The 12500-nt window shown below is 32.0% G+C and overlaps 1 protein-coding gene across 1 annotated transcript in view; it reads right to left on the reverse strand.

Moving 5' to 3' along the window:
* Nucleotides 1-12500, reverse strand: part of LOC142980659 (uncharacterized) — a 369012-nt gene that overhangs the window by 67744 nt on the left and 288768 nt on the right. The window lies entirely within an intron of this gene.

Below are 12500 nucleotides of genomic sequence, written 5' to 3' on the forward strand. Positions count from 1 at the left end.
AGTGAGAGTTTCTCTTGAAACGTTCTTCTGAATTCCTTGCGAGTTTTTAAGGAAATTTTGTTTCCTTTTGATGTAAAATGTTATTGTTTACAATAACCTCATTCTTTTGTGAGTTTTTGAGACGATTGTTTGTATAAGCTTTGTTAATAAGTAGCCTACTGATATAAAATGGAAATGAAAATATTGAGTTAACTTTGCCGGTAACACATCATTGCCAAATCCTCGATAATGGCGATGTACTTATATAAAAGAAAAACAATCCCCGTATAATCACAGTATTGAAAGCAGCAACATTCAACTTTCGTTTCATCTTTAAAGTAAAACTCAAACGGCTTTTATTTTTAAGCTTTTCCCCAACATTCCCCAAATACCTAACGTTTAAATTTTAATATTTATACAACCGTCTTCGCCAGTTCATTACCTGTTAAATTAATTATTTGTCTGTGAAATTGACTTCGTAATTAGTTTTAGAATACGATAAGAATTTTTAATTACTATCGACATCATTCGCAGCTTGAAGGCAGATACTGGGTCATAATACCTAGGCTTTTCATTGCTTCTGACAATTTGTATGTGTATTATTTTATACTAGTCCCTACTCGTGGTCTCACCCGCATTTTAAAAAATTCTGTGTCCTTTCCTATAGTATAAATTTATAGTATTGTCAATTTTACTATCCAAACGAGTTCAGTACTTTTCAAAGAAAACGGCATACAAGCAGACTAACTATCGGACAATTATAAAATTAGAGTTAAAAATAAATATAGATTTTATCTGCTTGTGTTCTACAATTCTTCTCCTAAAAGGGGTTTGGTCTTTAGAAAGTTACGAATTAACAAATACATTAATTGTATGCAAAAACTTTTCACGATATCTCGATTAGCGCTTAAAGCATGAGTGTTTCAGTTTCTTACATTTTAATTCTACCATACGTCTTGAAAGAACAATGAGTTTCCAATAACCCAATATACCAATAAAATGAATAAATATCTACCAACTAACAGAGATGATGTACAACTTTATTAGCGTCGAAATGGCTTCGAACCTATTGTCGTTTGAAGGGTACGGTGTCAATAGATCGGACGGCCATTGTCTAAAAGTTCAATTCTTTCTAGATCGTGCACGATGTAATAGAGAATATGGATTCGTTTGAATGATTGACTTTGAAACGTAAAGTGATACGTTTTAAACGTTTTAGGGCCAATTTTCAGTAAGCTAGTGATATTGACCTGTGTGTTCGTCTGTCTCGCATTCACGGCAAAACCTATGTTAAAGATACGCCTTCTCTCTTTCATTTATCGTAAGGTTTTTGGTCATCCTAGTGTCAAAGTAGTTCCAGCCACTAGTAGTGACAAAATTATAAGCCACTTGAAAATCTTCGATATGGCTTCATGTCTGTTATGGTAACTGTCAAATACCGGTACCTACATTTTGTTGCCATGCCATATTGCCTTCCAAAGCTGCAGGAAGATGTCCAGCTCAAATACTATTGTGTAGGTACCTATATAAAAATATCTAAGCTATATAACTGCACGTTTGGCGCTGTGGTTTAAGCGGTCACCTCGCCGCAACAACCGTAGCGCCGCGTGTGGTGGGTTCGAATCCTACCCGGGACAAATCTTTGTGTGATGAGCACGAGTATTTGTTCTGAGCCTGGATGTCAATTTATCTATATAAGTATATATTTAGAAGTATATAAGTATGTTTATCAGTTATTTGGTTACCATAGTACAAGCTCTGCTCAGTTTGGAATCAAATGACCGTGTGTGAGTTGTCCAATGGTATTTATTTATTTATTTATTTATTTATTTATTTATTTATTTATTTAATTATTTATTTATTTATTTATTTATTTATTTATTTATTTATTTATATGTTACGCACTTTATAGTTTACTGATCAGTGATTGTAACTAGTCATGAGCGTAGTGTACTAGGAAAAGAATTTGATCTAATGTATTTCATACATTTCCACAAATATGAATATCGAAACTTACTTAATTTGAACATTACTGGATTCAAAGAATCCCAGCATTTATACATAAGTACCTTATATTTGTCCCGTTTTACAAAGAAAAGGTAAATTGAATTATAAAAAACGCTTTGATATTTTAACGAAAGGTGAATGCAGTAATTCAAATTCATAAAAGTGTAACAAACCTTCGGGGAAATGAAATAAAATTATAAACATTTTATCCTTCACTTTTTTTCTTTGTAGTTTGCGTGTATTGGTCATGCGTGTAAAATTCTTGTAAACATCACATTACTTTTATGGAGGAAAGAACTTTCAATATGTACGCTACTTATTTACTTTATTTACGAATATTGGGGAGAATTTCTTTAGTATTCTTAAGTTCTTTTTACCACAGATTTGTGCTTAACTTTTGTGTTTCGTGAGAAAGCCTTAATTTTACTGAAAAAATCAATAAGTTCTTAGCACTACCACAATTTGACCATGCACCATCACTTCGATAAATGACGAAAACTATCAGTGTTCTATAAGATAATTGTCATGTCATTAAACTTACAGGAAGACTCTAGGAAACCTGTACAACTGAAAATTTTGTTACCGTACAATTTATAGTAACTAACTGCTGATTATAAAATCTCGGGTTCGATTTCCGGGTCGGGTTTAGTGCCACCGGATTTTTTTAAATTTTTTACTATCGTGCTCGGTAAATGAAAATAGGTTCGCCTGTTATTATTATAATAACAGGCGAACCTATTTTCATTTACCGAGCACCTCTATAATAGAGGTTAAACATTGTATGGCACAACGTGGATGTATTTCATACACCTCTGCCTTTCCTTACTGGTATAACTGGCTTGATATTTTGTGTGTACTTCACATCCAAAATACATACAGGTTGAAAAGTAACTTGAAATGTTTAAATTACTTACGTTTTCAAAGTTGGATGATACTGTAAGGTAATTTTATTATGTGTTGAACATTTTGTAACGCGTCGCGTTAAACTTGTTAGAGTACTTACCTACTTGGAAACATTTAATTTGGAATACGTTACGTATAGAACCAAAAATGTGGAAAGTGAGATATTTATATTTGAATGATTAGGTTTAAGAATATTTTCGTTGGGAGATTTACAGATGGTTATAGGTACCACTTTTGAATAATTATCGATTAGCTTGTCTAAAGGAATTCTAGCAGGTTTTTTAACACATTTGCTGTAACTTATATATATCAGATACATTAATGTTTTACTTTCCTTGCTGAAACTTTATTTTCTGTCTAATTTGTGCAAACAATTCAATCCAAGTTTGTCTTTAGATCTTTTTCTACACAGCGCTAATTTCTCGAAAATCGGTTCTGTAGTTAAGCCATCAATAAGTAGTAAATAAACTGACTAAAGTCTGTTTCTAAAATCTGCAGTCAGTTCAAAGTTTCAATAAAATTTTAAAACTGATCCCTACTTATTTTCATGACGAACCTAGCTTAAAGCAGAATTCCGTAAATAAAACATACCTAGTATTAAAAATTATTGTCCTATCAGATTCTTATAATAACGCTATTCTAAACAGTCTTCAGTATATTTTCAGTGTTAAATGAACCACAATAATTGCCTCCGTGTTGAGATACAGCTGAAAACCGACGATTCATATTGTATAAGTTGGGGAGCGTTTGTGGCTGAGACCTGTCGGCCGGCTGTCATACGGCAAGTTTTACAACTTTACACAAATGCTTACTGAAAACACGGTTAGAAAATAATTTTAAATGTTTTTGAACTCTCGCAATAATTGTTGTCGAGTTCCGGGTCGATTTCTAGGCAATTCTTTTGAATAGGGGCTTGTATCCCGGGCATGTTACCTATCTCCGAATATCCATACTAATATTATAAATGCGAAAGTAACTCTGTCTGTCTGTCTGTCTGTCTGTCTGCTACTCAATCACGCCTTAAATACTGAACTAATTTGCATGAAATTTGGTATGGAGATATTTTGATACCCGAGAAAGGCTATATATCATCACGCTACGACCAAAAGGAGCAGAGTACCAGTAAAAAATGTTACAGAAACGGGGAAAATTTTCACCCATTCGCTCTTATTGGACGCAAGCGAAGTTGCGCGGGTCAGCAATATAAATTTGGAAACGGGAATCGAATCTGCCACCCCGTGATCAGCGTTCTTTCTTACTATCGCCTAGACTACAGTGGCAGTATTTTATACATAAGAGATTGCTACTGAATGCTTATAATATTTTGACAATATTTTAAAATATATCTGCGGCAAGGCAGACTAAAGTTCCACAAAAGATATCTATAGATAATTCTATGACGTCAAACAACGACTATATTATACATCTATTTATTATTTCACATTGAAATCAATCAAAGCCAAATAATTTCATATAAATGTGAGTGATCTCCACAAATATCTCATTTAAAACCGAACCCAATAATATATGTACATAAAACATCAATATTTCTGTTGCAGTATATACTTCGAATAAAATTGCGAATAAAAGCCTCGTAGACAGGGGTTGACAACCTTTAGACTGAGGCTTGTAGCACACATATCATATTGAAAATGAATCAACATCGTAACATCTCAAAGCGTTTGCTTTAATTTTTAGCCGGTTTTTTAGCTGCACTGCACACAAATCAATTAGCACAGTTCAGGCCTTTTGATGCCGGCTGACATCTAAACGGCGACAAGCATCAAGCCTTCAAGTTAACGCGCCAAAATCGTTAAATTACTTTATTGTAAAAAGTGTGAATTCCACAGGCGTGACAATAAAGACATCTTTCTGTTACGTGACCCACATACTTTACCTAAGTTTGATGATTTTGTTTATAGATTTGTAGTAACACGGTGCTATTCTTAAAAATTGAAATTAAACTAGTGCGTACTAACATAACTTGTTAACAGAGAGATAAAGAGCAATACGGTGACAATTCTTTTCCGATCGCTACGTATACTACGAGCCTAGCAAGTAAGACGGTATTACTCTCTTTACTGCTATGGGACTATAAAAAAAGTGTTTTTGCAAAGTAAACATGTTTATTTTGTCGGAATATATTAAGAGGAATTAAGGTAACGCAAACATAGTGATATCTTTGCGAGGTCAAGGTGAAAGTGAAACTTTTTGATATTATTTTTCTTTATATTGCCTTGAGGTATGATATCGCGTCGTCAATTCGGATATTGATAGAGTGAATGATTGACTTACATCGTCAATTCTCTATTCAGTAAATAAACTTAATATTCTGAAAACTTAATAAAAAAATTTAGTCCGTACATTTTAGATTTTTTTTTGTAATTTATAATAATATTTATGCGGATTGATATGATAAAGATATATTTATCACTTGCTATTTATTTATATTGCTCAAAGCGTATCATTCGTTAAACTCGAAACTTTGTCTGTCACACACGTTGTGGACTGGAAATTTGTAAATCCACGTTTTTTACTAAATGTCCTGATCTCTAGCCATAATTTTACGCTCGGGACACATCGATAAATATAAAAAAGCTAGCTTTTAAAGAACACATAAAAAACTAACGTAAAATACGATAATTTATCTTTATTTTGTTACTGAAAGCTGCGTTTTAATAAAAACCTTTTGTAATATGTATCTGTCTGTACCATAAACGTAGCACATTATAAGAGCATTATACCAAATAATGTGCACTAAAATAAAGCACTTTTATCTTCAATAAAACGCTTTTATGAAACTATTAAAATTAATATGAGTTTTTAAGCCAAGTCTAACTTTAAGCTAAGTTTTAGTATTACAACTAAATACAATTGTTTAACACGATTGCCGCGGGCTAAATAGTTTAATACTCGATTTTGTGAGACTATTAATGAAAGAGTAGCATTGTTATTTCAATTTACATCTATATGGAAAATTGTTAATTAGTTTTATGTTTATACTTGTAGTTTCTTATATTAAATCCTGAAATAACCATCACTACAGAATAATATTACAAAATTAAGTGCCTTTGTCGCGTTAGTCTGTCTATTTTCAAAGAGAAAAAGATTTGCATAGAGTTTTCACCAAAAGTTTAACCACCGGTTTCTGAGGTACATTTAGCGGTAGTTTACCAATTAGTTTATCTAATAGTTGTTCTAGAGAAAAGTAAATGAAAGTATTACTTGTTAAGGTTATTTTGGTGTAACAGCGGGGATGTACTGAATATATTACGCCTTTTCATCATATGCTAGGTGAGGCCAAACAACTTGAACAATAGTAATTATGCTACATCGTTGTGAACGATTTTTAGGATGTCTAAGTGGGGCAACTCCGAGGGCTACTGATTTAAATACTCGATGATAGATCAGTTAACTGAGCGCCATTTGCTCTGCATCTATCTACATTCTATTTGTTTCTGATAACTGCAATTTATGTTCAAGTTGGTTGTTGTCTGCATACATGTATAATTTTATAAAAACGAAAATTGTTTTGATAAGCATAATCAGGGCAAGGCAAAGTCAGAATGTAGTGTATTATAGAAGTCAATTCCTGATTACGTCTTCATTCTCTACAAGTGATAGTTACAAGATTACCCAAGTAACCTATTCTTATTCCCAAGTATATAGCGAGTATTTTTATTTAACACAAGATCAGCATAGAAATTGGTTTCCTTTTTGCTTAAATTGTACAAAACGCAAGACTTTATCCGTTCTAGTTTTGTGATCTTATTCAATTAGTTTCTTTAGTGGTTCTTTTATAGTTTTCCAGACGATTGCACTTGCAGTGGCACGTTTGTTACGTATGAATTGGGTTTAACCGTATCTGTGGACTAAAGAACGTCTTGGTTTAGAATTTGTCTAGGAAAAATAACCCGAGGAAAACATGAGGCTCCATTGTTTTTCTTCTTGATCATTGTGGATTGTTTGTTTTTCATCGTTTGTTAAGTATACAGTTTCCAGATCAGTATTTCTATTAAATAATCAGCATCACAATTAAACTACTAATACTAATGCACGATAATAAGTAATCTTATCAATGCAAGTCTGTTCGTCTGTAGCACCATCATGACTAAATTGCTTAACCAATTCCTATGAATTTTAGCATAGGCGTAGGTGAAGATTTGATAAACTGGCTGTCTTTTTCTGCAATCATCACCTAAAAAACCTTCACGCCACCAGAGCGATGTGAGTTAATACAGTAAACTCAAATAACAAAAAGCATAATACACAAATCTTTTTTAAAACAATAAATAAGATCGCTCCATTGCACTCACATTCATATTCATAGTCCAAGCAGTATTCATAGTCCAGACGGAAAATATAAATTTGTTTTGGTAACAATCACTCGAAATTGGCAATTATCCAACAAGTAAGCTGGGCTGAACAGAAATATTTCCTTTAATAGTACATTGTCATAGTACATTCCTTGCGACGGTACATAGATTAAGTATTTGACAAATAAAACAAGCGATAATGCTTCGAAAATTCAGATTTAAATTATTGTTTTATTACAGACATTCATTACTTTTATTGCAATTTAACTGTCTTTTAAAATTCAAACGCATCTTTATTTTCTGTATACTAGAGCGAGGTCCCAAAGTTGATCACCAGCTTTGTGCTAATTACTTATACCAGGGTTATTCTAATTTATATTTTTAATATTAATAGTTGCCCGGAATTATGTAGCGTCTGAGGCTTTCTCTTTATTGCACAAACCTAAAATAAATTGGGAAGGAAAGGGATTTTTTATACATCTCTCTCTCCATTCGGATATAACAAGCGTGCCATTATAAGAAATAACTCAGACATAACATTTTATAAGGATGAACTAAGTTCCCAGGTGGTGTTCTCTGATCTCTACCCTATTACCTACCTACTACGTATGTGATCCAGGTTACTTATTAAATGTTGTAATCAATTGAATCTAAATCTACTTCAATACAACTAAAGATCAATTGGTTTCTTCATAACATGTCTTACACTCTCAATTAAATTTATTTTTAATTCTTGATCTGTGTGTCACTTCTATACCTCCGTCATTACTCTATACTTTGACACAATTTAAACTGTCTGTTGTCGGTAGCATTTCGTGGAGGACTTTTATTGCGGGCCGTGTTTATACGTCGTTTCTTATTATTTCCAATGTTCATAGTTCTGTTTAGATGTTCTACACATTGTTTGTCCTTTTAGAGCAAATTTTAATGCTTTTGAGTAACATGTTGAGGTATAAAACTTGCTTATACAGATAAAATGTGAGCGTTTATGAATTTTATGTTACTAATAATATCATAATTGAGGTGTTAAGTATACTACCAAATTGAATAATAAGTATTTATATGTATTGTGGTCTATTAAAATAGACTTCCAAAAAAAATGAATGAATTTTTTTATACGATATTGCTGATTTGTTTTGTGCTATGGAAAAAATCAGACAGACGGATATATAAGTCTCAATAAACGGGATCTGTTTTACCCTTTTAGCACGGAATTATAAAACTGGGCTGTAAATTTTATTAAACACTAGCAATCTGAAAAATATACCCAAACATTTGTAGGTTATCATATTAACCTTTCGTAAGCTATTTTTATTCAAACAATTTTAGGCTGACATTCAGATAAAACAAGTGGTATCCAATTATGATTTGCGACTAAAATGAGTAATGTCTAACTCAAAAATATTACTGTGGAATAAATCATACTTATTAAAAACCACTCAAATTACATCAAAGCTAAACTCTCCATCACTGAAACTGAAAACAAATAAATTATACGAAATTTATACTGAATCGGTATTTATGATTTATATTATATGAGTTATGAGGACTATATAAAGAGTGTTCTAGATTAAAGACATTTTCAAACAAAAAATTGTTAGAATGTTTTGTGAAGTACTATATGTGACCATAATAATAATGGAATATTATAAAATTTGATGTGTTTCAAAATCAAAATAAAACAATTTATTCATTTAGGTCGAATATTGACTTTCGTTTTACGTTTCTTTGTTCTTTAAATCTAACTATTTAGAATTATAAATTGCTACAAAACATAGTTTAGTAATTAAATTAATACATCATTTATGCGTGATTTAAAAGAGTTCGTAATTCACAGATATTCATTTCTGTAGATCGATATTAACTGTGTTTTTTAGAGATCATAAATTATTATTGTACACAAAGTGTTTGGTGTCCTAAGTTTGACTACGAATCTAGTCAACATTCACTATTATATCACCACAAAGTAAATTTACTGTATATTTAAAAAGCGTTCCACAGAGATTCTAAAGCAAGATTTATCTTAAATTCAAACAAAATTAAACCGCAAATTTGAAACCACACGTGTAATAACTTCACATTTTCAAAAGCTAAATCCAGTGGCACTTCAAACGGAAACGTCCACCTATTTAGTTCCTAAACGAGTCATACCTTGAAAAAATATTACACGAATATTCTGGAAAGCAAAATTTCACTCGGAGACTTGCAAATATTATATACTGAATGACTCACGTGACTTTACTCGCCTTTTAAAGTTTTAACCGCAAATTTTCGTAGGTGACTTCAGCGAAGACTATTTTAAAAAAACCTAAGTCTATGTTTAATTTCGAGTCTTTAAGTACCTTTATGCTGATTAAGTGGTTAAAGTCGATATAACTAAACACTTTGTATTGACTAAGCGACGCGGCTAAGTTCATGTGCAAATTAAATAGGGACCCGCGGTTTTACCGTTTACAAACGAATCTCTTTATTAATTGGACTAGCTGACCCGCGCAAATTCGCTTGCGTCACATAAGACAGAATGGGTCAAAATTTTCCCCGTTTTTGTAACATTTTTTACTGGTACTCTGCTCCTATTGGTCGTAGCGTGATGATATAGCCTATAGCCTTCCTCGATAAATGGGCTATCTAACAGTGAAATAATTTTTCAAATCGGACCAGTAGTTCCTGAGATTAGTGCGTTCAAACAAACAAACAAACTCTTCAGCTTTATAATATTAGTATAGATTAGAATCGGTGCAATGGTTTAATCACGAAAGCGTAGGTAACAATCAGACAGACATAATGTCACCTTAGCTTTCTCATTCATTTTATCATAAAAGCAACACAGACAAACACACTTTATCATACATAGCCCTGGTATGGATTATTATATATATTTTAATAAATGTATGTATGTGTTCCAACTGTTACTTTCCGTTCGTTTCCACTCAGTTACTCCTCTTTAGACGTGGGATTCTGACTTAGCGACGTACTTTGAAATGTAATAATAGTCTTGATTAAATTTTACTATGTGGATAAGTTGCTGTAACAATATACAAGAAACAAACGTAATTAGATTTTGATAATATAATGAATTTTGAAACTACGAACAAAAACACTATACCTAAAGCATGTTTCCACGCAGTTTTTACTTACAAACAGAGAAATTGTAATTAAACAAATTAATTGATTACTGGGCTTTGTGTCAATTGAATTAAGCAAGTCAATTGATTACCACGCTATGTCCTTTTTCAGCAACATAATCCAATCTACGGTATTATGTTGCTAAAAAAGAACTATGTCATAGATATTAAAATATGGTATAAAAATTAATCGCCAAATTAATCGTTAAGCGCAAAACTCAAATACGGTTCAATCAATTCGACTTATAGTTTGTATAAAATTTACTTTAAGACACGGGAAAGGTTTTTTAGAAAGAAAAAAAATAACAGAACATTCTTAATCGGAGCTGCGCGGGTCAGCTAGTATGATTATGAAAAGTTGGACAAAACTATACCTGTCAGTAGTATGTAACTGTTTTCATAAAATACGGAATGAATAGAAGGATTTGTCATAACAACAATGTAAAAAATACTGCTACAATTGTTATAAAAATTCTTTACTAAAATAGGTATCTATTACAGAACGGAAATTCCTATTTGTTACGTTTCCTCACTATAGTAATGACCATACTCAAGCCGGCGGAAGTGAAAATAAAACATCACAACTTTTGTATGAACCTGATATAGTTTTTACTCCTGACTTTGTTCATAAAAAATACGTAAATATAATAACATCACACCTTTTATATCCAAAGGTGTAAGGAGAAGAGTAGGAAATACACCCGTGATTCTAGTCATACTCACACTCTAATAAAAAAAAAGATACTGATATTAAAAATGCTAAATTCATGTAAAAGGGGGCGAGTCTGTTGCCATTCGTGTTCGTAAAATATCCCAAAAAAAAATAGGTTAACACTTTACTTGAAAATGTTCTATAGTGTAATAAAATAAAGGGAGTATGCGTAAAATCTTAATTAAAAACTTAATAACAATATGCGCAACGGAAAATAAAGCAAAGGAATTTGTACTATCTGAAACAATATTCGTTACTATACGAAATGGATTACCATCGATTTAATAAAGTTGTTGTAGCCAATAGTGGTTATTGGAAAGTAAAGGATTAACGGGTTAAGTAGCCCTTACCGGGGACTTTCCTTAGATGGCTACTTTAACGGTATATATTTGGGTTGAGCGCCTTCGTGCATTCGCGCATAACAGTTGTCAATTAAAGTAACAGCCGTGTCAAAAGTCATAGAGCGGCTTGAACAACTTCGACACTGCGACTATACGACAAGTACAGCTGTAAAGAACGTTAGAATTTCAGTGAAACCGAAGGTTTTCCCCAATTTTTGTTTCAAATCCACCCACGCAGTGAACTCCTCTTAAAAGTATCTCCATAATTGAAAAACTTGGCCGATAAATCTCAGTAAATCTAAATATAATAAAATTGAAAGCAACATTGTTTTATTAAAATGTCTTGTGAAATGTCACGCACAAACCCTCGATGGTAATCGGAGATTTAAAAGCAAATCTAAAAGTTAATCCTAGTTTACTTTTGGGACTAGATTTTAAAAACGTTAGAATATTTAGTAATCTCTCCAAATATATTGGAAAGTATGAGCTTATAAAACGTTTTACCGAAGCTCAGAACTTGATCTAAAAAGAAAGTCTTTCCTTAGCACTAATAGTTTCAACTTTAAGCTAAGTCTGGCGACGAAAGTCTATTTACGTATATTTTTTACATTAAATATTAGTCTATTTATAAAACGTAATCTAAACGTAGTTTTGGTTTTAATAAAAGTTATATTCTATAAATACTTTAAATGCCAAAGCTCTTGAGGACGAAAGTATGTAAGTAAGTTTGCTTATTACTGGATGTATGTAAATGCTGCAGAAGGGGTTTTGATAAAATGAGGAAGACAGATAGTTCTCATTCTGGATTAATACGATCATTTTTACCCTGTGAAATCGAATCATATGGGCGCAGCCGCGAGCCAAAGTAAATTTTAAAGAAATTTGTGAAAAATATTTTAAAATAGCTAGTTTACAAATGATTTTCTTTGCGGGCAATATAAATTCACTATGCAATACATCGAACACAATATATTATTGTTATGAAAAGTTTTTCTCTAAAACAAAAACTCTCCCTTCATTGCCAGAACCACTCTCATGAATTAAATGATGTAAAAACTATACAAGATGATAAATGGATGTGCCAACAAACCATTTAAGTTTAATACTAAAATATTGC

Source organism: Anticarsia gemmatalis, chromosome 18 (genome assembly GCF_050436995.1).
Source record: "Anticarsia gemmatalis isolate Benzon Research Colony breed Stoneville strain chromosome 18, ilAntGemm2 primary, whole genome shotgun sequence".
Lineage (NCBI taxonomy): Eukaryota > Metazoa > Arthropoda > Insecta > Lepidoptera > Erebidae > Anticarsia > Anticarsia gemmatalis.